The 26,169-nt window shown below is 37.5% G+C and overlaps 1 long non-coding RNA gene across 3 annotated transcripts in view; it reads right to left on the reverse strand.

Annotated features, from left to right (window-relative positions):
* Positions 1-15,843: 15,843 nt before the first annotated feature.
* LOC147652902 (uncharacterized) overlaps positions 15,844-26,169 on the reverse strand; it is a 54,019-nt gene continuing 43,693 nt past the window's right edge. For all 3 annotated transcript variants that reach the window (XR_015287052.1, XR_015287051.1, XR_015287050.1), the window contains one exon: positions 15,844-16,002. This is a non-coding gene — a long non-coding RNA (uncharacterized LOC147652902). The remainder of the gene's footprint in view (positions 16,003-26,169) is intronic.

Genomic DNA, 26,169 nt, shown 5'->3' on the forward strand with positions numbered 1-26,169 from the left:
TTCTTCATTTTCTTGATGTAGCTTATATAACTGCTGTTACAAATTAAACACTTCATGAGGCAATATTCAAATTTTAAAAAAACCAAAAACCCTTGTACTAACAGAACCAGTTTGTTTTTAAGAACATTTTGCATTACTGTGCACTGGCAGCAGAAATGTATCTGTGGTTTCCATCTGAAAACTCCCGAGTATGAAGGAATCTGTCCTTTACGCATGATAAAATCTCGTGACACAGCAAAATATTGCTGCTGCAGTGTCCTCAAGGTACGCCCTTCGGAGAGTCCTGTGCTGCTCACTCACAACTGCTGCAATAATCCATTAAGTAAAAATCATTTACATGCACAAAAACAGCTCAGCTGCTGAATCATGAAGTATATAATAATTACGTGCTATAGCTTTTTAGCTTGATAATGCTATTATTTTTCTTTCAAACTTGCTCTGTAAATATGTTTCAATTATTCCTTAATATAGACAGTTGCTTGAATAGGCAAATTATTAAACACTAAGTAACACTGTTCTATAATAGCTTGTTGAGGGTTTTATTAAACCATATATAGAGTTTTCACCTTGCTATAAAACCAGTAATGAGTTAAGCCTCAGACAGATGAGTGTTATCATCCTTTCACACGTAAGGAAATGACTACAGGGAGAAATTGCTGCCACAAGGTCTCTAAGCACAGCTGGCTACTCCTTCTTCTGATCTCCTGTATCTTTATCTTTAATCACACACCACAACACTTGTAGGGATCTGGTCACAGATGTGTTACATGAATCAAGCCCATGTTGTGCATTGCTGCAAGTACAGGGAGTTTTTATTTTTTTATATCCTGCTTCTCTTTCTTTGAATACTTCAGCCATTCTGAGCTAGACAGAAAAAAAAAAAACAACAACAAACCCTGAACAGTGATCTCTAAAATTATTATTTTTTACAACACCTATAGAACGGATGTTTGAAGTTGTGAAAAGCATTATTTATTGCACTGCCAGGCCTAATGGGGAAGTGTGAGAAATGCACAGCAGCAGGAACCTGAGGCTGTAGACACTGAAGTGCTGAGTTATGGACCGTGCACTACAGGTGGGCAGTGTGGCTCTAATTCCTGACTCTAGTAATGAGGCTGAAAGGCTCAAAGAACTGAAGGACTCTCCAAAGTTCTACTAAGTTCAGGCAAGGAAGACAGAAGCCTTCTACAACTGAGGGTGCAAGAAAAGTTTATTATGGGTTCAGACCAAAGATCCATCTTGCTAAATAGTGACTGTTTGGTTTGTTGTTTTCTTGGTTTTTTTTCCCTTGCTGCTAGATTCAGGAACAGAGTGAGAAAAAGATTAAAAAAGGGCAAGAGTTGTATTTCAAAATCTCTCCCTGCCACCAGCAATTTGCCATTCAAGAACTCTATCAATCAGAATTGTTTCAGCAAACCCAGTGGATTTTCGTCCACGAACCTTTTCACTCTTTCTACCCTTGTGAAACTTCAGTAACCTAAAATATCCTGCAGTAGAGCTTCATAACTCACCAGATGTATGAAGAAATGCTTTCTACACCTACACACAGCAGTTTCTCTTGGTGCCTGCTGGTTATCATCACTTTGAGAATGGAAAGAAGTTTGCAAAGATAACAGGAAAGGGGTTTTGGACTCCTGTGCGGGAAGTAGGACACTGTTTCCAGTCCTAGGGCTGAAGAGAATATTTTAAGTGCTACACTTCCATTAAAGTAGGTTAAAGTCTTCTTCCTTATTCCCAGAAAGGGACTTGATGTTCTGACTATCAATAGCGTAGAGTGCAGTGCTGAGTCAGGTACTTTTCAAGCACAGCTCATCAAGACTTCTGCAAGGAGAAATGTTAGTGCTCCCCACTCCTGCTTGCCAGCTGGATCCGCATACAGCCATGGAGAAGATCACAAACTTCAGGCATGTCCTGAACTGCTTCCTAAAGGCGCCTGTTTTCAATTCCCAACAGCCCTCACCAACCTCCTAGGTGTTTACAGGATGCCACTCATAGCTTGGATATCTGAGGAAGGCACCTTCAAATCACATCAGCAAACCTAAAAACAATCCTGAGTGCATAGCTTACTTCTGTCAAGAGTTTTCATCTGTACACCACACCAGCTGTTTGAATTCTTGTTTCCCTCATTTGACTGGTGGAGGCCAGAACAGACATCCCAACATTGTCAATGCAGGCTGCAGCTACAAGATCAATAATCAATACACTGTCAGCAATTTATGATTTAATTAAGATATCATGGACATCACTGTGTCCCTAAAATATGAGGTTAGAATGGTTTTTCCTGTATTATGAAATACAGTAAAAATTATGAAATTTAGAACTAGAAGAAAATAAAATGTCCAGAGAAAATGAGAGCTGAGGAGTTTTTCCCAATGACCTGATTCAGCTGACAGGTCACAGTGCTTATGCTCAGTTGCTACAGAAAGCTTTTATGGTATTTTGCAGTGTATGTATAGGTATCATAATAAAACTGTAAATGCATTTTTTCCGTATCACTTCTGAATTGACTAACGCCAAATTCAGTGAATGACACCCTGGTTTATCAAGCAATCTTTTCTTCCACTTTATTATCAACCAGACAAGTGTTTTTAGAAAAGACACTGTCATATTTGAAAAACATAAAACTGGGGAGGAGGATTATTGCCAAGCTTCACAGAAACCGAGTTCTGAAAACATCCCATCCAGCATACTCTAAATGTTTCTGTCAAATTTCCTGCCATTTAAAAAATATGCTAATCTCAAGCATTAATGGAACATCTTCAAATGGTGAGTGCATCTTAAAATAACCTTAACAACTGCTGAAACCTCAAGTCTAGATACATTTTTGTCTTAGTAGCAGCTATGCTGATTCTCTTCTTGCTGATAACATCATATGACCAATATTATTCTTAAATAAACCTAGAAAGAAAAAGCTTACTCTTACCTTCTACAGAGGCCAAACAAAAAACGTTTCAGGAAGTAAAACAGAACCAAATCAGTGTTGCTTACTTCAGCTAAATATTACATTAAATATTACATTTCCTTGTACTTGACTAGCAACTTGACTGTTGTTGTGGAAAACATCTTTTACAATAAAATTAGCACCACAGGTCACAAAAGATGATGGAGTAGGTGCAGTTGAACACTCAACTAATGCTTGAAGGTAACTGGTTCGAGGGCCTGGTATTTTAGGTGTCATAAAAGACAAAATATTGGCAACAGTGTCAGTATATCTTGTTTCTTGAATCATCATCAGTGGATGAATACTGAAGTGGGTTTTTTTGAAATTAACTCCTTTTATCCAGCTTATACTTTCTTACCAAATTAGTTTTTATTTTCTCAACCCATAATCCTTTAATGCTACTGAAAGGACATAATGTAATTGAGATGTAATTGATTAAAAGGGAAATACATCATTAATAGAAACCACAAAAAAGCATTATGCATATATCAGTGGGGAGAACAATGTCATCTGGTTTTGGATACAAAATCATTAGGCATTACTGCCAATCTACAACAAAGATTATACTCCTAGTGTCAAGGATATGATGATATCTTGAGCGTGCTCCTAGGTATAATTTTAGCTTTCCCTCCCTCCCCCTGCTCTGTCCTTCACAGCCAAGGAATGCTGCATAGAATCACTTTTCTAGAACTTTACAGTTTTCAGTACATTTACCTAAAATAAGAGGTTCTAGCAGTTTTGCCAAGCTAAACTCCTTTATATCAATTCAACCTTTCAGATAGTAAAGTAGCCCAGCTAAATTAAGTATAAATTTATGGATTTTCTACAAATCATGAAAACTCAGTTTCTACTATTTTATGAAGTCTTTATTCAAAAGACAATTAAAGGCTTATAAAAACACTGGCATCTGTAAACCTGGCAGCCTAAGTCAGGGTCTGTCCCATGCTTCAGCTACATTTGAAAACTTACCAAAATATCAAAAAAGCCACTCATACTGCAGAAGGAAGCAGGGAGTATTCAGCAGCCTTTTAAATTAATTGCAACTAATAAATCAACCTCCTTCTATGCTGGGTGTAATGTAGTTGAACTAAAACACCAAATTAAAGAAAGATTTTCAACAGAAAATATACCTCTATGATCCTGTGGAGAAATGCTGATAAGCCTTTAATTTCTGTACCTTGTGGCAGTTCTGGCCTATGGAATTGTTGCAAACAGGCAAAGAATTCCAGAAACCAGAGTCCAGCTTTGATAAAACAACAAACTCTGCCACACTCAGGCATCAAGAGAAAACAAAAGGGGGAACAGATACAAACTGCATCCAGACCAAAGAACTAAACAAGGGATACAAAAGACAGAATGGGCACAAACATGAGGCAAACTAGAGGTCACAGCTACTCCAAGACCGAGGAGTCAGGTGCAGGAATACCCCAACTACCTGTTTAAACAAGGTTTACAAATTAAATAGCTCATTTTTGGATACAAAATATTTGATTGCATTTCGAGTGATCTGTATCGTGTATGGGTACTCACATGTACTCAAAAGGAATTTTAAGAGATGCATGAAGTTATTAAAAGTAAGTACTCCAAAATATAATAGTGTTCTCTTGTATGTGCCAACTGGGCTCAATTAACACAATTATTAGTACAACTCTTTCCTGTTAAATTGAACATTCATAACTGACTTGTATAACGAGGCTAAGCTACCTTTTTAAACTTTGAACTCCATCCTCCTAGCAGAAAAATTTTCTGTCAAATTTTATCAATGCAAAAGGATAAACCTGACTGTAAGTTAAAGCAAGTTTAAGCTAAGTTACAAGCCTGCCTCATAAATAATTTAAAAATAGAGCTTTTAAAACTGCATAAAATGCAAGGTTTTTATCTAGAACAATCCAACAAACTTTATTCAACATGCATGATTTCCAATTAGATGATTGTACTAGGAGGTACAAGTCAATCATCTCTCTGGAGCACTTCATGGCTCAGCAAAGACCACAGCTTGTATCCAACAAGCCTTTGGCACCACCAGGAGAGCTGACATGAAAACCTCATCGGTATTTCTTTTAAAAAGGAGGAATCCACAACTTCAAGGCAGGGCAGGAGTGTTTTCCATAAATGATCCCTTAGTAAACTGGTAAATAATTTGAAACTATGTGGAAAACTATGATTTTAGGAACATATTTGGAGGTGTCTCCATTCATAAAAGACTAATGCAAATCAGAGTGAATGGCACAGAGTTGATCATTAAATGAAAAAATTAACATTTAATGCTAATGAATTTCAGTGGAAATACACTTGTGTATCACCAAGCAAAAAAAAAACCAAACCCATATCACAAAGAATAATTTAAGAAACATTAGAAAACTGGGAATGAAACAAAAATTATTTTATTCCCTCATTAGAAAAGAGAAGCAGTAAAACAAAGAAAATGAGACTCAGAATTGCAGGGGAAAAGGCAGCTAAAGACCACATTTGATTGCAAGACCACACACTATCAGATGCACCAGTGCTGGTCTTGGTATACCAGCACCTTTCAGAAGTTGCTGTGAAGTTTCTTTCACCAACTATTTCAGGATACAGTTGTGTTCTTGATTACTGTAATCACAAGGAACCTATAAAATAACCACTCATTTATGGTTAACACAGATAAAAGGAAACAAATGACTAAAAAATTCTTTGTTGTATGTTTGCAGCTCTGGAATGAACTTCCTTTTACTTCCCTCCATCAACATCTTGGACAGGGGGCAAAACACATCTAATCATCTGACATTTTGAGAAGTTTCACAGACTGACACACAAAAATTAAACAGGAAAGGATTTTGTAAACTTGAAGATTATATTAACAAACATTTCAGAATTCTAGTGAAGGATTAGGTACCAAGGAAAGTTCAAACCAAGTTAGGGTTTCAAAACCATCACAATTTAATTTTATTTAGATACAGCTAAGTGATAGGGGAAGAAGGAAGAAAAGATAGTCTGGAGATATGATACACAGCTTTTAGAAATATTTTTTTTTAAAGCAAGTTTCTTATGAGACTAGAGAGGTGTCAAGGACATGAACAGCCCAGTGATGGGGGCACTCACCTCAAAGAGAAGAAACAATCCATAGTTTTAAATCTCATTCCAGAATGTACATACACAGAAGCACTAGAAACAGAGAAGCTTGAATTTCCCTTCCTGAGTCATTACTGAGCTTAGTTATTCCTTTTTTTTATCCCCTGACACAATGAGCTGAGCTTGCATTACCCAGCACAAATCAGCAAACAACACAGAAAGGGTAACAAACCTCCCTTCAAAAAAACTAATCAGCTTTGGATTGATGCTAACCTGGAAAAGAAAGTTCCTGGGAAGACATCTTTACCTATTGAGGAGCCACTATAAAGAGCAGTGCTTTGAGAATTAACTCTAAGATTGCCTGGTTTAGGGAGAGAACATGATTTGGGTCTGGTGATAGACATCACTTCCTTGGCCAAGGAGTAATCAGGTGGCATTTCTTATTTCTGTCTGCAGTGTCTAAGCACCTTTCAGACAGATTTTCAAAGGAAGCCAGGCTCACCTAATTGTGTCTGTCCATCTACCCACTGGGCCCTCCGTAATTAAATCTTTAACTCACCGGCAAATTTCAGCCAAAAGCTGCCAGTAGTCTCAAGGAGAATTAAAAAAAAAAGGGCACCAGATGAGAAAGCAGACACAAATTAGAGGCTGTGCCCTGTGAAAGGCTCCAGTGGTACATCAGCAGTAATCCCTTCCATGAGACCTGCCAGTCTCCAGACACGGCCTCGTCAGCACAGAGGCGTCCGTGAGAGGCGCTGGGACAGGCAGTGCACACGAAATCCTGGAGTAAAGCACCACTGTGCCTCCATCTTTCTGCAAAACAGGCTCCAGCTGACTCGTGCTGCCTGCCATCACAGGAGGCTTTTGCTCGCTCTGCGTCTGCCTCCGTAAGAGCTCGTTCAGTTTGAGGATCCTGCCTTGTCTTATGCACAAAACGCGCAAAAAACTGCTCAAATCTGCAAGAGGAAAGAAAATTAACAAGGTCAGGACTTTGAGCAACCTGGTCTAGTGGAAGGTGTTCCTGCCCATGGCAGAGGGGTTGGAATGAGATGATCATTAAGGTCCCTTCCAAGCCATTCTGTGATCTTGAAAGTGTGGAATGTACTTAAATTTCATCCATAAAGTACAAAGGGATTTCAAGGTGCTGATGATTTTATATGGGTTTTGAAGTGCTGAGAAACCTGCCTTCCCTGTACCTCCTAACTTTGGGTGTCTACATCCTTCTGCAGATCTGGACTGAAGCATGTTGCTAGGCTGCCAACAACTGCCAGGCAACAAATCACGGCGCACAGATTGAAGCCACGCTTACAATGCAATATACTGAGCATGTTTTATTGTTAAGAAATCAATAATCTGCATTGCCATAATAAAATGTAAAATGTGATTATATTTTTCCCAGGGGGTAGAAAAAACAAGAAAAAAACCTGTAAATCATTCTTATTGCCTTTCCAAAGTAAAACTTATACATTCATTCTTCAATCTGTTATAAAATCAAATTAATTTCCACTATTAATGAACAAAACCTCTCTCGTTGCACAACATGTAATTAAGAGTGATACTAGTTCTTTCTGAGCTCCTTCTATTCATTGCCCCACCAAATTATTAAAACAAAGCAGTTACTATGGTAACTAATTCATTCTCTGCATTATTATATTGTTTCTAAACATCAGTGTCGACTCATTCTGACTTACATGCCCTAAATTCCAGTTTGAAATTCTAAACTTCTGTCTTGTTTGTCAGAAAAGCCCTTTACAATCTATGCATTCATGCAGATAAGGATAGCTAGAGCGCAGCTGCTTTTGTTTAATGCAAGAAAATGTAACTGTTACAAAATTATTTGAGTTTGATAAATTGATGATGCCTGCATGGAAGTGAAGGGCAGCACTTGGGGAACACGCATGGGAGTGTGTGGAGCACTGCACAAACGGGCAAACATGACCATCTGCAGGTTAGCTAAACTAACAACAACCACCAAAAATGACTGGCAGATGTTGTGGAAATTAAGTAACACCTGCCTAAGTGGTATTTGATACCCAGGAAAAAACCACATGCGTGTGACTGATGCAATCTTCAAGACAGAAAGGAACAGCAGGGAACAAGAAATAGTGATAAAATTGTCTGGGAAAAAGTTTTCTTAGCACTTAATAAAACTATTTCTTCAAATGCGCACTCCTTGACAAAAAGAGGCATTTATCGTGCATTTAATTAAAACTTATAATTATTCTTGATTACCTATTAGCAGGAGTCATAGTCTAATTGTATTTGAGTGTCATTATCTAGCACACAAGGAAACTTTCTGAAAAATACAGGTAGGATCAAAAGAATAAAGAGTCTTTACTCTTCCCCTTTTGCTCTCCTACTGCCGCTGCCTGTAATTTTTGGTGTGTTTTTTTGCTGTGTCTCCAGTTAATTGGCAGAATGAAAGGTTTGAAAATTCAGTGCATGGGAGGATACTTTGAAAAATAAGCATCAGGGGAAAGAGAAACATGAATAATTTTTACCAGCTAATTTCTAGTTTTAAAATATCCCAAATACATCTGCTCAAAGTCACAAGCAATTTAGATGTAGTTCTCATAGGAAAGGGCGGAAGGAGGAACATTTTTATTTAGGTGTCTGAGCAGGGCCACAAACCACTGCAGAGTTCTCCAGCGGTACCAAAGGGTGTGTTTTCACCTGCAGCAAGTGCCAGGTATTTTCACAATTAGCAAAGCCTCATGTTTTAAAGGGATTCCAAGAGTATTACAACAGCCTGCTGCTATTTATATCCCAGAATGTCTCTGACTGTTTTCTGCCACAGAAAAAGAAGGATGCTTTTGTTTTTCTAAGCTGCTGCCTGACTTCAGGAGAGCTACAAGATAAAACACAGGTGTCTTAACTCCAAATGACCTGTCCATCAGACCACAATGACTTCTCTCATGAGGAGGGACATCTCTGCTAGATACTTCCTCCCTGGCAAAGCCTCCATGCAACTCCTTCTGTTAAAGGAGAGGCACCCTTCAAGATCAATATTGACCTCCTGGAACCAGGACACAAGAATGGAGCAGCAGAAGCCTCCAGCACTAAAAGACTGTCTCTGCTTTTATTTTCTTGTTTCCACTTGCATAATCACACTCCCATCCTGACTGCACTAGGGGAGGAAACAAAATAAAATCCTTTTTTGCATCTCAGACTGCACTTCCCTGAGGATGGGAACTGCCTCTGTGAAAGCTGAACATGACTGCTTTAATTAGATGACTATGTAAATTTTTCAGTATGTTTACCTAGACACTTAATCTTTGTACAGTTCAGTTTTCCAGAGCACAGTGTAAAGCAACATCAGAGCATCTTCCCTGACCCCAGGCAGAAATAAGTACATATTACCATCAAGTACTTAAGACTTCTGAAGCTTTTAAAATTTTTACCAGGCACTCATCTGTACTGTATAAAAGCTGAATATCTAGCCTGAAAATATTTTTATTAATAGAAGAATAGGAGGAATAAATTCTCTGGAGATTATTCAGGAATTAGAAGATGAGGTGTAGTTTTGTACTGGGTTCTGATTCAAATATCTGATACTACAAATACAATTAATACAACCCTGTAAAACCAGTGTCATGCTATATTATTTTCTGTATTTTACACTGTATTTGACACTACCATTAAGGGAAATTATTTTGACTTTACTACAGTGTCAAGATGCAACTTTCTGGATGGATCACAGCTGAACATTGCTGTCATAACCAAACAGTGTATTTTATTTTAATATACCAACCAAAACGTGACAACACATCACAAATGTGATAAATGCATGGTGCTGGACACCACAAAATTGCAGCTCTTCTTTACAACATTCATAGCTTAAATCAGTGACATGAACATTTCAGCAAAACTTAAAATTCTCAGATTCTTTTCTCCTTAGATATTTTTTCCGCTCAAATTTTGTTACTGAAATAATGTTTTTCATCAGCAGCTACTATTTAACATCATTTAGAGCAAAAGGGGCTTCTAAGCCAATTCTCTTTTCATACAACTTGCATTGTTACTGTAATACCTCTGCAACATTGCAGTGTTTAAGTGGATGCAAATCCAAAGCCTGTCTAGGTGAAGATTCAGATGCAGGTTACTGCACAAAGCCAAAAGAAAGCTAAAAAACACTTCACACTGCAAATACTGACATTAAGGACAAAGCCCAAAACCAAGCACAAGCCTGTGCATGAGGCATTTACACTATAATTCTAATGAGATAAAGATGCTTTTGCAGTAGAGTAAAAATAACCCAAATATACAGATAATTTTCCTTTGGAAAGAGGCAAGCAATCTTGTTACACTGAGATTCCTGGTAGCACCATTTGTTATTATTTTAAAGTCAACTCATCTTAGTATACCCTCCCCACTCCCTGAAGGCAACTTTTACCTAATTCTCTGTATTAGCACATGTTCAAAAATACTTCCAAAGTTTTTACAAACAAAACACAGAAAAACAGTGTTGAATTGTTACAACATGCTTGCATGCAATGCACCAAAGTGTGAATTTTTATGTTAAAATGCTTGTATCTGAATGTAAATTGATTTACTTATAGAATATTCTTCTATAGGCTATTCATAGAAAACTCTGTTTGCTTAAACACCCATTTGCTACACTTGAAAGGTCTGATGGCTGTTCCTGCAGAAAGATTTTGGTAGCTCTTACTATCTGATTCCTAATTTAATTTATACTGGATTGCTACAAAGAAAAGGAATTTACTCCAGTTTAAATCCTTATGTATTTGCTGAAGGCACTTAAGGTTAGAAAATCACATTTTTGCAAAGGTTAATTGGTACTTTATAAAGAAGCTACTTTGACTTAGGAAACAAATGATAAAATATTAGGAATCTTTTAGCTCCCTCTGCTGCCCTAAACCCTTGACTAAGCTGCCTTCTGAAGTCTGTCAAAGACACCAAGCAACGAGGGCAGCCCATTAATCCCTTTTTAAGAAACATTTGGCATATTAAGTATGCCCAGAACTAAGATCAGTACACAGGAAGAAAACTCTCTAAAGTACTATTTGATTTACCATTGCCTGTGCATTTTATTATTTCCTTTCTTTTTTCTCCAGTATGTGCTGCAAGTGAGACAAGGAAGAACATGTTTGAATTTGGATGGCAGTTAAGAAAACTGTAGCTCTTGTTCTCCGAAGAATTTGACATCTGCAATTCCCACTTACCTAAGAAAGAGCTGAGGGCACTCACTGCCTGGAAACATTTATTCCTCCTTCCTCTTATTTACAGATCAACTTGTACATGGTACAAGTTGATGTACATGGTACAGACCAGCTTTAGTAAAAAATTCTTTTTGAAATTCAGGGGAAGCCCAGACCTTGCCAAAGTAGGCCATCTACTTATTAATATGCAGAAAACTTAATTACCTCACACACAACCGCAAGGGGTTAAATCAGAGTTTACACAAACTAGATAGGATCCATCAATGGTCATGAAAAAACACTTGGTATTTGTCACTCTGGTACTTCCCACTTGTTGAGAAGCCAAGCTATTACACACACAAGAAAAAGAAATCAGGAAAGTGAATGCATTTTTCTTCTAATTAAGTTACTCTTTTTTACAAGATTTTTCTACCAATTTGGGAAGACAATCAAAGTCAATCCAAAGCTGCTTTTTCCCCTCTGCATTCCTCCTGGAACCATCAACATACTCCACATCAACTATGAACTGAAGATGCATCTTATTAAATCTCAAGCAGAAAAAAGGACATCTAAAAACACAGATGTTTCCTTATAGGGAAAGAAAGCCCAGGCCACATCCTTGAAAAGAAACTATTAATTTATCGTGCACTTTTACTGTCCTTCAAAGTACATCACACTTGGGTATTTGCCAGTAATCAAACATTCCCAAAGAAAGGCTGCCCTTCATAAAAGCAAAGATGACAGATTTTATCTGAAATTTCAGAAATTCATCCCATTAATATGCACTTTCTTTTCCAATTTACAATCCCAGCCAATTCTTCATTTCTTAGGTAATAAAGCATCACTGTTCAAATAGCTAACATACATTCCAAGTTTTCTTCTGGGTACTTTTTAAAAAGATGAAGAAACATGCATACAAAGAATAACATTAATACAAAAAGAAAAAAAAATAGGAAATTATTATTTGAGCATTCTGAATGCCAAGATGCTTTTAGCTTCATCAAAACCAGAAGGGAAAAAAAACCCCAACATCTGGCTGGGGACAGACAGGGTCTTCACAGACTTGTACTTGGCACATGTTGCAGTCTTTGCTGTGTAAATATCACATGAGGTGCTCTGGGAAGAAATTCCTGGTTTCAAGCAATTACCTAATTGGGAAAGTCACTCTCAATTTTCCAGTTCCATTTCCAGCATTGTGCTGTACTTTAATCCTTAATACCTGTGCAAACAAGCAAGAAGAAATGAGAGAAGCCCCTTTCTTCCTCCAGCAGTGCTCCCTAAAGCTTGGATACCCACCAAAGGCAGTGTATAATAAATATACAGTGCTCAGGCAGCCAAAGTAATGTATTTAAAAATCATTCAGAGTGTTCACCAAACCCATTTACAGACAATTCAGACATTCCCCCTGCATGCATCACCTTCTGTTCCTTCCTGCTTCATCTATTAGCACCCAGCAAATGCAACAGAGGTCAGACATCCCAAGGTAACTGCCAAGCAATGGTCAGTAAAACATACACGCATTTAATTAAAGATTTCTAGAATATAAGCAAATAAACAGCATTGTTTACAGTTTGTTACAATATAAAGCACAATAATACCTTAATTAGAGATAACAACTTTTCAAAATGCCAAAAACATTTTGAATTTTCCAAATTACCCACAAAATGAACACATTTTATTTTTGCACTGTGACACTTCCAACTGTTCTGCCAAATGTATACTACTATAATTATGCTTTGCAATCACCAGCCTCACCGGAGAGGGGGACAAAGAACAATATAATCAGTAACTAATTAATCCTTCACATGTCTTGATACCATTTATCTCCAAGGGAAGAATCCTAAATGTTATTTTACAAATTGTGAAGTGAGTTGAATATTAGCATCTCAGAGTGCCTCGAATCATGTCCTTACGCCTAAGCATAATTCACAGTTACTGTGAATTGTTGAGTTACATTGTGAATGAATGAGTTACTGTGGAAGTTAGAAACCAGAATTTAATACCTGGCTTTTTTAAGGGATAGACTTCAATAGCAAAACATTGAAAAGTGCACAAAAAATATAATTGCAAACAGCTTCGGAATTAAAAGCAAATATTCAATTTCATATTTAAGTAATCATCAGAGGGAATCATAGGTACCTCAGTGACAAAATCACTTACTCAGCTGCATTAAGCTACATTATGTTCAAAAATTCATGAAAAAATACATAGTGCAGTTAGTAAGTTATTACAGCTTATTTTTAAGTGAACTTGCAATAGAAATAAAGTGCATCTTTAAAATATTCTCTTCTAAGGAAAAGTTCAAGAGAAGAAAGCAATGCACAAACTGATGAACAGAAAAGCTGACCAAGAAGATAAACCACCTTTAATAGCTCTACAGCTCATTACATTCCCTGAGCTTTGTAAAACATCTTACATATTTCTAAATTATAAAATATTTAGGTTGTGTTATGAAAGGCACATACATCAGAAAACAATTCTGGAAAATTAATTTTTAAACCTGAACAGGACCATATGTAGAAAAAAAGCCATTATAAAACAAACCAATCCCCCCTAGTTTTTGTCCCTTTTGATGCTATTTTGAAATTATCAGACAGGGAAATGTGTTTACAAGCCTCAAAGAACATTTGAACATATAGACACACAAGAGCAGAACACAGTTCCAACACTTGGGAGCCAAATTGGGTTCCCATAGCCATAAAATTTCAAGCATGTATAAATATCTGTTGTTTTATCCCCTCTTCCTGATCATCTTCTGCCTAGCCTTCCCACTCTATTTTCCCAACCTGGCTATTTGGTAAATGGGATTAAGGAAGCAGAGAGGTAGCTAAAAAAACCCTTATTTTCCTACATTACTTTTCAAGTGGATCAATGCCTTCCACTGCATGGCCACACAGATTTTGCCATAGGATGGATGCAGTGAATTGTGCAGGGCAGGGACAAACAAACCAGACAAAAGGCACTGATTAAACAGCATCACTGGATGTGAGCACAAAGCCTGGGGGAAGCCACTGCTATTTCAGTCACAGTGGCTGCTGGTCTGTCACCTCTATTCCTGGTAATGTTCCTTCCCACGTCATCACAGACTTTCTGCCTCTTACGTTGTTCTGTTGCTCAATATAATAAGTCTATAAGAAGGCTGAAGTTGCACTGAGTGGGCTGAGCTGCTCTAACTGCTGGCTGCCATCAAAAGGGACAGGTTTGTCATTCTTCTTCACAACTTGTCAATTCAGCTGACTAACAGAGGCAAAAAAAAAAAAAAGTTTATATTTTTTCATTTTTTATTGAAGAGTTGGATACAGAAACTCTAGGATGGAAAGCTGAGACTGGGAGTAGAGAAGAGGAGCCTGCACACTCCCAGGTTGGTTCTAGAGACGCACAGAAAGTGGGGCAGCCTTCCCAATTTCATCATCCTCTGCAGTCAGTTCCCCATTTCTCTGAGCAGGGATCAGTCTCCAGCGAGAAGGATCAACTAGCCACTTGGCCAGGCAGTCTAGGTGGGACACAGTAACATTCTGGACCTGGCAACCATGGGTGGGCTTGGTCAGTTTTAAAAGACTGACAAGGAGATTAATCACCCACACCAAATGTGGAGCTGCATCCTTTGATATTTGGATGAAATGTGTCTTTCTCTGGCTACATTAGGCTAAACAGTCCCAGCAACCCTACTGAGCTTTTCCAACTGCCCCTTCCATGCAACTGCTCTGTCAGCTGAACAGTGACCTGGACTGAGGAATTTACCTAAATGGAAAATATGCCAACAAAAGGTTTTCATAGGAGTCACCTTCTTAATGTAGCTCATGGTAGAGTCTCACTCACATCGGCACAAAGAAGGAGGTAAGGTCCACTGCCAGGGACTCCTCACACAACACAGCTGCTGGGAAAGGGTCTCAAGACCAACATGTGGAGGAGGCAAAGGTTTTACCTCCAGTTCACATCATTTAATATGTTGCAGAGACCATGTGCCCACCACATGTGTACACTGTCTCCCATCATGTCAAAAAGAAATTAATTATTCCCTTGCCTTTTAGTAAGAAACTAACATTTTAATATAAAAATTAATTTAGTCCAAACCATTCATGTATATTCTTAAAAACAGTACAACTTATCCCTTGACCTGTTTTCATACAAGCTCTAAAAGCCCTTTTGGAGAGAATTGCAGGAATACGCAATTCATCATATGTGACCTAAGGTAAAAGGACAGACTGAAATGATTACAACTCCTTTCACTAGAATTCATGCTATTTTTATTAATACTCATTTAACATTTGGGGGTCTCCTGCAATTTTTGTTTTGTTTTCATCTGACTTTTTACTTCCTTTCAAGGATCAGATACAAGTTGTTAAATCAACCTACATGAAGCACGCCTGTAGAGAAAGAGCCCTGAGAGCACTATGTAGTCATCTTGTCCTTCTGCAATTGTTGTTTTATATAAATCTACAATCATTTACAGTATTTGGGTACAATGTTGTAAAATGCTAAGGTGAAAAACAACTCAACTGTATAATAGGTCATAGACTAGTTTCTTTTATTTGTCTAGATCCGTTTCCACCCAAAAACCAGCAATTTTGCACATTCAATTTTATCTCAACAGGAACTAAAACTCAATTAAAAATACACTGAATGACCAAAAGAAAATACCAGTATTCCACAAAACTAAGACAGTTAACATTAGAAACTGAAACGTCTAACCTTCAAATATGCGATCCAGACGTTGCCGCTTCACTTTGTGTTTGTCCATCAGAGACATCAAAGTGGAAGCTCAAAGAACGTCCCCACACAGCTTGGTGATGCTCTTCTCACACCAGCCACCAGGTAGAAATGCTGGGTCTTTTATAAGCTTATTTCTACCTGTGAACAGAAAGATAAACTTTAAAATACATCATTTTTGGCACCTTTGCCCAGATGATCAGAAATTATCTGTATGTAATCTAAAGAATTAAAAAAAAACCCAAAAAGTTCTTAAATCATATTAGGTAAACTGGTATTTATTTCACAGCAAACTGTCTTCTAAGCACAGAGATACACAGCACATGGCACAGCTCGGACCAGCCAGTCTGGAAATGTTCCAGGACAGCTGCTGCTCTCTGCCTTTTCACTGGCAAACACTTTTCTGCCCTTCCACTCAACAAACCACGAACTCATGCAGCACCTTGGGCAGGCACAGGTCCATATTCCTATAAATTGACAGAAACATGTTTGCCTGAGATGAAATTGGAAAGCCACAACTTTGCATCACAAAGCTCACAGTGAGAGAAAATACTCCTTTCACTACTAACTTGCAGGCTCTTGATGATAACATAATTCAGGGTTTCAGCTTGGAAGTTGAAGGAAACCAAGTCAAGAGGCACAGGCACGGGGAAGCACATCCCAGTGACAACAGAGAATGCCAACATCTCTATCAAGTAAATGGCATTTGGAGCAGGTTATGCATGACTAGGCAAAGCTCTTTGGCAGCAGATACAGCCAGGCACTTTTCAGATACGGTGGAGCTGGGCAAGGCAGCATAAAGGCATTGCAACAAGCAGGCTGCATTTAAAGCCAAAGCACTGAGAAGTGGGAAGGGGGATGGGGAGAGAGAAGGAAAAATCCCTCAATGAGAACCTAATCATAGCAGAATATAAAATGCACACTAGCAAGTGGATGTGGTAAAACTACGGATACAGATGCTCTAAAAAGCATAATCAGAGCACCACTTTTATTCACCTTTCAATATCTGAGCAGACTTTGAGAAACAAACACAGAGCACACTGTAGTACAAGCACTGTGCACACTAAAATGAGCCAAATAATCAACCTCCCTGTTTCTTTTTATTCCTGCCTAGCAGCTTTCAACATCAGTGGATAGGATTAAATGGCCTTACAAGTGACTGAACCTAGAAATCTGCTTGTTTCTTTCGAGAGGCTGAACTTCACTAAAACCAAACATAAGCACATTTCATTAACATATCATCAAGATTCATGAACTCCAAGTGAAATTATAAAGAAAAATATTTTGCGTATCAAGAACTGCACATTTGCATTTAAACTAAGTATCTTTACCACTACTGCCCTGCTTGGTGCATTTGGACTTTTAATAAAGTTCCTTTTTGTGCTTTTTTTTAAAATTAAAATGAAGTTAATATGCAACATTCATCATGCTTTTAACTCTTCATTCGCTTCATCATCCTCTTCACTTCCCCTCCACACCTCTTTATCCTCAAATACAAGATTCTTCTGCTGTTTTGCACAGTGTGTGACTCCAGCTGAATGTAACATCACATCATGAAGGGGAGAAGAAAAACTTATGAGGAATGCAGAATCCCTTTTTTTTTTTTATTTTTAAAAAACAAAGACTGTTGCCATTTTAGAAATTCACTTTTACATTTCTCAAAATTTGTATTCTTCCAAAATACAATGTTCTTCAATACTGAATGTGGCTGTGACTGCACAAGCATTACATCAAACCCAACATGCATTTTGTAATCTTAAAAGCCAACTATGTAAGTATAGAACTACATAACCACCAGCCTTGGCTTAAGCCAAGGCCCCAAACCTGTGCACAGAATCTGCCTTAAACTAGTCATTAATTTATTTGCTTATCATTCCTGTTTTATAATTTACTTCCTTCAATTACCACATAGAAAGATCTAAAACATAAAAACCAAACCAGAATATAATGAACATTTTAAACACTAGTCTTGGTTTAAATTTGTATAGCTTATTTAATTTCCCATCTTGTAGAAACATAGGCCTGCTGGCCTCCTTGCGCTGTTTTGTTTATTCATTCAGCAAAAGATTTTTCCACTGTAGTCACTCTGCATACAAAGCTGGATGACAGCTGTGAAGAACAGACCATCTGTAACTATTGACCTAGCACTGAAAGTGTCACCAGATGTTTTCTGTCTGTCTACAGTGGCTTCAAAGTGTACCATATAAATCACGGGATTTTTTTTTTTTTGCTTTCAAGCATTGTTTTAACATTATTTTATTGATAGCAAGTTGTCATAAGTTTAAAAAATAATTGAGAAAAAATAAATTAACATGTTAACACCATTCTAAGTTGAACCCTCATACAGTTTTATTACACATCGTGTTCCGACAGAAAGAGCACATGATGATATGGGAAGCGCTTCCCAGCAAAACAAAAGCCTTGTAATTGTGCAAGTGTTAGTTACTGCAATTGCTAAACCACAACATGAATAATTGTATTTGAGAAATTCATTAAAAACACAAGCACAGTGCTTAAAAACCTGATGATCTAAAAACCTGAACACCAAATACCAAATAGTATTTAAGACCAGGCTCCTGTAGTTCAATATTTTAAGATTAAGTGAGAATCCAATTTAAGAACATATAGTGCTTATTATATGTCAAATAGTATCTACAAAGTCATCTGAGATACCATCAATGCACAGAACCCTTTTAAGCACTATGCATTTTAGATCAAAATATACACTGCTGCAAACAATATTAGAGTTTTTCCTTCAGTTAAGCATATGATTCCAGTATATTTTTAATGTGAATATGTCTCTGGGTATTGCTGGAGCATTTAACTCTTTCTTAAGAAAGGAAGAGCTTTACTCTGAGATTTCAAGGTAAGAGGAAAAGTGATTCTCCAACATGTTTCCAGCAGAGAGAGAAAATCCTACAGAAATGATAAACAAGTAAATCAACTTTGAATTCAATTTTCAAATTAGATAATACTGGTAATGAATAAAGGACAAACATTAGCTGTGAGTGAGAAGATTTGAAGGAAGGCCCATTCAAAAACCATGACTTTTCCATAGAAAGAGGATGAAAAGGAAGCAAACTTCGAAATTAATTTTTTTCGGAGAGCAAAACAGTAGGCTAATTATACACACCCTGTGTATGTGTGGGTTGTGACAAATTCCACAAGACCAGGGCCTGGAGCATTTCCTTTGCATCAGTCTAATCAGGGAGTGAGGGGTGGACCAGGCAGTTTCAGCTAGATCTGAACAGAAAAACTGCACCACCTCAGACTGGTTACCTCACTCCCAAAGACATCCAGAGTACAAACTCTCCTGGGCAGACTCTCACCCACAGGCTATGAAGTGCAGAAGGTTGATTTCTATCTTTGCCCCACTGTCAGTTGCAGGCAGAGATCTGTAGGCCACCCCAAATCACAAGATGAAGCATGAGAAATCCAAAACAGAAATTACATTCACAGAACAGACAGGTCATTAGAGGATAAGGCCATGAAGGTCTGTGTTACCCTTGGCAATCTCAACCTTCACTTAAATCAGCCATTCCAGCTTGCACTCCTTTGTCTGAGACTACAGTGAATGATTCAAATATTTTTCCTTTTTACTAATAACTATCAAAAAGTATAATGTAATGCTATCACAATAAACACTCTAAGGTTACTTTCCAAATTCCAGTGTCATCAGTTTTGATGATCAAAAATTGGATAAATTTCCAAGACAAGCCAGACTAACACTTTACTTCTCCTTCCTTCCCATCCAAACTGATAACATCTCTATTTTCTATCACACCTCATGAGCCCTGAAGTGGCCATTCTGTACAGCCCTGGAAACACTAAGTAAATATAATGAAAGTGCTTTTTCTCATGTTAGAAATACTTTAATTTTCCTAAATAATTATGCATTTTGTTTTCCAGTAACTGTTTGTTTCAGCTAGTAAGCAAATTATTTAGTCCAACCCTCCTGCCATGGGCAGGGACAACTTCCACTAGACCAGGTTGTTCAAACCCCATCCAACATGGCCTTGAGACAATAAGAAAGTCTCCACACTTCTCTAGGCAATTGTTCCAGTGTCTCATCACCCTCACTATGAAAAAAATCTTTATATTGAAGTCAACCATACCTCAACATCATTACTAAGAAATGGAAATGCAGCAAAATTTCAAAATATTTCTGTAGTACAAAACAAGTATCTTGTGTTTGGTAAAAGAGAGGATTTAACTGTGTTGATGAAGAGACAAAAGTAAAATGACATAAGAGAAATTTCTTTTATTTGAACATTAACTTAAAGAAGCATTTCCTCAGTAAAGCAGTCAGCTTTCTGAGGCCTTGGCAAGAAATGGGCTCTAACTCTGTAAAAAGAAAAACTAAAGTTTATGATGTAAGAAAGAAACGCCCCACTTTAAAAAGCTCTACAATTTGCAGCTGGACCTTTCTAATGTCAGTAGCAGCAGTATCAGTTCTGTATAAAACAGAAATTTTGGATCAGAGGACTGGTGTTTCATAATGGATGTTAAGTAATGCTAACAACTTGAAATTATATAGTGTACTACACCTAAACATGGAATATAAAGAGAAATATCTGAATTCTTTTTCTTTCTATTTTCTATTTATAAAATAGAATATTTTACTTATACTTATCCATTGGTATAAGTACCTATCCACTGGTGTTTGAAAACTTTTCAATTAAAGATATGGAAGAACCTCAAATAGGAGGATGAGTAGAAGAAGATAAAGACTTTTGTTTGGGTATTTCTTCAAAATGCAGCAGGGACTGCTACAACAACACTGGAACATCCTCTTTGCAAGTTTAGCAGGACAGCTTTCCTTCTTACATCCTTCCCTGAGGATCCTGTGACTTATGCTGAAAACTTCTGCAGTATGAAACCATCATTGTGCTCAAAAATATTCCTGCAAAGGTTTAAGTTATGGTTAAAAATAAGTATGGCACATTGAGCAGAACAAAAAGATTAATTGCCAGAAGAAAAAGTATATGTCAGCCTTTTTGTGCAAAAATTGAAGTTATTCCATCTTGTCTTACGAAATCTAATACTGAATTAAGAAGGAAATACATAATTATATTTGCCTGTCATACAATTTATCTCGGCATTAAGTATGGCTAAGCCACTTTGCCTTACCATTAGATGTCAGTACAGTCTAAGAGAAACTGTACAGGGAGCTTCAAGATCAATAAATTGATCACAAAAACAAAGCCATTAGACAATTAGACACCAAAACACACATTAGTTACTCAGAAAAGGACTAAAACCCCAAACATTCTAATGACATTACCTAAATCACAGGTGAATCTGTCTCAAAAAGATGGAGGACTAGAAAAAGTGCCTGAACAGGCAATAACCATGGTCCAAAGCATGAAATAGCTTGCTGAAAAACTCCCCCAGCCTGAAGACAGTATGACTGAATAGAATTCAACAAAGGCATATAAAATACACTCCATGTCTCAACTCAATGTCTGGGGAGCACACAGTGAAATAGCAAGTCAGAATATTAAAAACAACGGGAAGCTCTGTCATGAAGTATGTAATTAAATTGTAACATCTGGTGTCACAGGTATAGTGGATGCCAAAACCTTAAGTGGTTCTTAAAAGAGATAAGACAAGCTTATGGAAAACACATCAGTGGCCACTGATAATAACAGCCACAACACCAACCCAGGTCAGAAATCCATAAGCTGGTAAATGCCAAAGGCAGGGAAAATGTCAGCACATGCTTTGTTCTCACAGTCAGCAATGACTGCACTGTGTTCCACTGACCAAATGTCTGTTTAGTTCAGCATCCAGCATTTGCCAAGAAATGAGGTGTTGCATTAAAAGGGCAAGAGCAGAACAGGATACTTGCTTCTAGCACAAACCAGTGGCCACTTCTGGAGCCAGCACATGGAAGAGATGGAGCTGCAACACCTTCCAATACATGGGCACCCTTACATTTTCAGGAAATGCAGAGATAAGCTACAAAAGGGATTGCTCCTGCCAAAGTGAGGTTTACAGCCCACAGGGATGCACAAAAAACATCCTAAGTGCAAAATAAAACTGAAGTTATTAGCTATTAGTACTATGAACAAGTTAGTACTAACACACACTCAAAAGGTACTGCTGGAATCGCCAAGCTGACCATCTCTCCAATGTAAAGCCTAAGAGACACCCAGAAAATGATCATAATTAAAAAACTGACAGTGCCACAGACACCACCCTAGCACATGGAAAGCTCTTCCAGAAGTCAGTGTCCTTTATTACTGGCTGGTTTTGCTTGTCAGTTTGGCTTAAACATCCAGTGATTAGATTTTTATTGCAGCTTTGCCTGGTGGAAAAACTCCCTCATGTTCTTTGCACAGGTACCTCTTAGATATCACCAAGCCATCCTTTGGTCTACTTGCAGAAGAGACCAAGCTCCTTGATACTCTCCTAGGACGTCATATTTCTGATCATAAATTGTGTCAAACCTTAAATTCAAGAGGAAGTCACTAAAATACTGGTTGGTGAGTACTAAAACAAGACAAAGCCTTGTAACTGCAGGAGCAGTTACATCAATATCCAAAGCAGAAAAACTTTCACCACTCTCTTTCACAGTCCTTGAATACATTCAGGGACCACATCTGACATTAAAAGACTTTGTACTCACTCCAGCAGTTTTTTCATCACCTGTGCAAAGCCAGTTATTACTAGAATGGGGTTCTCTGCTCCAGGAACACAGCCAACAGCCTCCCCTTCTGTATTTATGACCCAAAATTTGAACACAATTTCACAGAATCACAGAATCATCCAGGTTGGAAGGCAACTTCAGTATCATCAGCATTTTTTCTCTATTTATGAGTGAAGGTGTTTATTCCTGTTGATAAAAATGTTCAAAATAAGGCCAGGAAGACTCTTTATCAGCACACCACTAAAACCAAGGCTTATGAGCTTTTGACATATTGTCCACTATTTTTTAATGCTATGAATTCCCTTTTGGACTATTCTTTCTTTTTAATTACTTTAGCACCAAATAAAATGCCTTCCAAAATTTAGTGTAATAATTTGATAATCATAAGCCCTTATTTTTATGACACAGGACTGTAAAATGGCCTTTTTGACAAGGAATATGGTGAAAACAGTAGAAGAGGTTGCAGCAGTAATTCTGTCATTACAAGCTTTTTATGAGGTATTTGTCTTCACCATAAGGGGTTTTTTCCCAGAGCTTTTTTTTTTTTTCCTCTTAGCAACATTCTCTCTCAATTATACATCTGTCCACAAGCCAAAAATTACTCACTGCTGAAAATGAATTACTGCAGATGTGTATGACTACAGACAGATGGGAAGCATCTCTGCTATCCCAGATTTCTAGGTCATGAACAAAACTTCATTGAATAACTCAAGCTATTAGAAAATTATTAAAGACTGGTGACCTAAGACATACATTTTTAAGTGAAATTGAACTGATTTCTTTAGTGTCAGAAAACACTCATTAAGTGCACTCATACTGCAGCTATGATTCTCATCAAACAGTATCTCTAAAAACTTCCATTTCAGGTATTTCTTCAGGAAGACCAACATTGTAACAATCCTCAGTCTTAGTCATGAACAGATTTAAAGGAAGGAAAATGAACAAACTGGTGTGGTCTAACATCATGAACCTGATTCACTCACATACTGAATTCCTGGCTTTGCCTCATACTCTCCCGACCTGAGGAATTGAACCTGATGGGTGCATCCTTCACTTCACCCACAGCTGCTTTGGTTTGTAAAGCAACACACATCCAGTGCCCAGAGATCCGTCACAACTACTGCTTTACAAAGTACTTTGGAACTTCCAAATAAAAACCATCCAGAAATGTCAAGTAAGTCAGTTGTTAGATCAGTGTTAATCACTTCTGCATTTTTCTAAGTCTGAAAAGAAAGAACATTAGACTGAAAGAAGATCAATCTCCATTCAGAGAGGTTTTTTTTCTGAACAGGCAGAAGAGCTGGAAACCTTCCTCCTTTTTGGAGATTTGGATAGAAGAGCCAGGAATTGTGTAAATGAATGAAATACAGTCTCAGGGACTTTGAGAGAACAGCAGTGAAACTGAACTGCCTCCAATTCAAAACAGAAGATTATCACTATTTGAATCAGAAACTCAAAGGAATAATATGTATTTAATATTTTCATGCACCTGAGAAAGTATAACAGGATGCAAAGTATTAATCAGCGCTCATGACAATAAAAAAGCTAATGCCTTGGTTAATGAATTCTCTAAGAAAGGAAACAATTACTGGTGCATTTCATGAATCTCTGTTGCTAGAAAGGATTCAAACCACCAAGGAGAAAAGATTACTTTTAATCTTTTATTGATTTATTGACCCTTTTTTTTGTCTCCAAGAAAGACACAAACCCACATCAAAATGCTAGGCACACGGACTCCACATGTGAAACTGGTTCATCTGTCACAGATCTACTATTAAAAATAGCCCATGGATGTCCAGAAACCTGTGCTTTACAACTTAAAACTCCTGGTTAACAAAACATATGCTTGTGCAGTGGAAAAGAAAGAGTAGGGAAAAAAAGAAAGCTCTATTCTGAAAGTAAAATCACATTTAAAGACATTTAGGTTAGAAATTTATTTACAACTGATTAAGTTTAGAAAAAGAACTGTGGGTGGACCAGGTGTTTTTTTCTCTACACCAAAAAGCCTCATGTTGGACACAACAAGTCCAAAGGAAGCCTCTAGGCTGATGAGAGCCTTGGAGCACCTCTGCTACAGAGACAGGCTGAGAGAGCTGGGGGTCTCCTGCCTGGAGAACAGAAGGCTCCAGAGAGACCTTGGAGCATCATTCAGTACCTAAATGGGCTATAAGAGAGCTGGAGAGGGACTTTTGACAAGGCCATGGAGTGACAGGACTAAGGGCACAGGCTTCAAACAGACAGAGGTCAGGGTTAGATTGGATACAGGGAAGAAATAAATTACTGTGAGGGTGGTGAGACATTGGAATAAGTTACCCAGAGAAGCTGTGGATGCCACATCCCTGGAAGTGTCCAAGGCAAGGCTGGACAGGGCTTGGAGCAACCTGGGATAGTGGAAAGTGCCCCTGCCCATGGCCAGGCCTCTGGGCAATCTTTAAGGTCCATTTCAACTCCAAGCATTTTGTGTTTCTATGGATATGTGCATCCTTGCTACTGAAAGAAAGAACGTCAAGTACTGGGAAAACATTTTTGAGATTGAATACTTTACTTTCCACTCAAAAAGTAAACTGAGTAATATTTAAATGTTATGATTGTGCATTATTTCTTCAATATTACTTTTAGACGTAGAAAGTACTTTCATGAAATAACTTTCTACAGATAAGGCAAATACAATTCTTGGTCACATTTTTCATTTTCCCATATTACTGCCCTGGGGCAGCAACATATCACCACAGCAGGATCACTATCACAACACCACAAACCTTAGAATATAGATTTTTTTTCTTCCTATGGAAAGCTAACATTGCATCTTTTCAAGATGTCAAGATGTACAGTACTGCAGCACTAGGTTGGATACAGCTGACATCCTTCAATTAAGGCATCTCTAAATCAAGTAGGTACAAATTAATTTTACAATATTTTGTGTTAATTAGAATTTTCATTATAGATTTTAAGAAAAGAAGTTTAACTGTTTCACCAATTAACTACTACATATACAATTTTTGCTCAGTTACTGGAAGAAAGAAGAAAGCAAGAAGGATAAAACTAATCATTTTGCATGATTAGACTTCCAAAGACTGCTTCCAGTTATATTCTGGCTTAAAGAAAATACCAAGGATAAAGCTTTGCTACTATAGCTCATACTCTTCAGACTACAGCAATTTATTCTAGTCAGAATAAAAGATACCGAGTCTGGCTATTTATCTATTGCTTGCTCAGGTGTCCAGGTAAAACTAAATTTTTAGTAGTACCCGAATTAAAGTATATTTTTTTAAAAATTGTACATTGCCATCTATAAATTACATGTGTTTGGGTTTGTTTTGTTGGGTTTTTTTTACTATATTACAAATGCTGGACCATTTCTTTCTCCTACTTTAATAAGACAATTTCTATCACCTAAACATACTAAAATGGTAAAGACCAATCAGATTTACTCTGCATTTTCCATAAATCAATATTAAAAATACTATAAATTTATACATGATCATTGATAACATTTAGCAATAGCATTTTTACAATTCTTTGACATTTTTGAAATGTAATTCTACTGATACCTGGAACATAAATCCTCTGGAAGTTTGTGGAGTCAAAAGATCTAAGTTTCTTTATGAGCAGGCGTAACTACATTAAAAAGGATTCTTCCAGTGTACCACTAGATA

Source organism: Cyanistes caeruleus, chromosome 5, assembly GCF_971803275.1.
Source record: "Cyanistes caeruleus chromosome 5, bCyaCae1.hap1.1, whole genome shotgun sequence".
NCBI lineage: Eukaryota > Metazoa > Chordata > Aves > Passeriformes > Paridae > Cyanistes > Cyanistes caeruleus.